At 34.4% G+C, this 857-nt stretch overlaps 1 long non-coding RNA gene across 1 annotated transcript; it reads left to right on the top strand.

Annotated features, from left to right (window-relative positions):
- Nucleotides 1–333, top strand: LOC119561842. The gene is made up of 3 exons (XR_005221468.1): nucleotides 1–60; nucleotides 127–220; nucleotides 275–333. It is a non-coding gene; the product is annotated as an uncharacterized LOC119561842 (long non-coding RNA).
- Nucleotides 334–857: the final 524 nt, after the last annotated feature.

The following is an 857-nucleotide window of genomic DNA, read 5'->3' as shown; positions in this document are numbered from 1 at the left end:
TCCATTTTAATGGTGCGCAGCAGAGTTACTTTAATCGTTTAGTTAATATAATAAAGACAGGTAAGTGCTACATTAAGTTTAAGATGTTGTGCATTGATCTTAGTTTAAAGTACGTAAATTTTGAAGGTATTCAATGGGTTCCGTTAGCCGAAAGTGGATGACGAAATGTTTTGTGCCAATAAAAATCCTGCAAAGTAACCCTTTGCACACAGCTATAAAGGTAAATATACAATTAAACAAATAAATTGTATTTTTTAAACATATGTTTTTTCAGGAGCGTTGGCCAAGGATTCAGAGGACCCGGACAAAGGTTTAAGAACGGCGATGACTAACGTTAAAAATAAGCTTACGAAGCATAAAAACAGAAACAATAATTGTACAATTTTTAATAATCTAAATAATACCATATAATTAAAATGAATTAAAATGAAATTAAATATGTACGTATTTTAAATTCTATATTTTTATAATTGACAACTCAAGGAAAAATTCTGATTTTCACAAGTGATTCACTTGGGACGTGTCCCTTGCAAGTGATTTCACAAGTGAAAACTCAAGGAAAAATTCTGATTTTCCCAAGTGATTCACTTGGGACGTGTCCCTTGCAAGTGATTTCACAAGTGAAAACTCAAGGAAAAATTCTGATTTTCCCAAGTGATTCACTTGGGACGAGTCACCGCCACGTGACAGGCCATACGAAAAATGAGTATAAGGAACAAGTGAAATCCCGTAGGACTTCGAAAAATTTTCATTTGAATTTTCACTTGTGAAAATGCGGACATCCCATACAATTTTCTGTATGGAGCGTCACTTGTTCTTCACTTGTGCACGAGGACATGTCCCAGGTGATTCCCAAG

The sequence above is a fragment of the Drosophila subpulchrella genome, unplaced genomic scaffold, assembly GCF_014743375.2.
Source record: "Drosophila subpulchrella strain 33 F10 #4 breed RU33 unplaced genomic scaffold, RU_Dsub_v1.1 Primary Assembly Seq377, whole genome shotgun sequence".
NCBI lineage: Eukaryota > Metazoa > Arthropoda > Insecta > Diptera > Drosophilidae > Drosophila > Drosophila subpulchrella.
The sequence above is the reverse complement of the archived record's forward strand: the minus strand, read 5'-3'. Positions and strand labels throughout refer to the sequence as shown.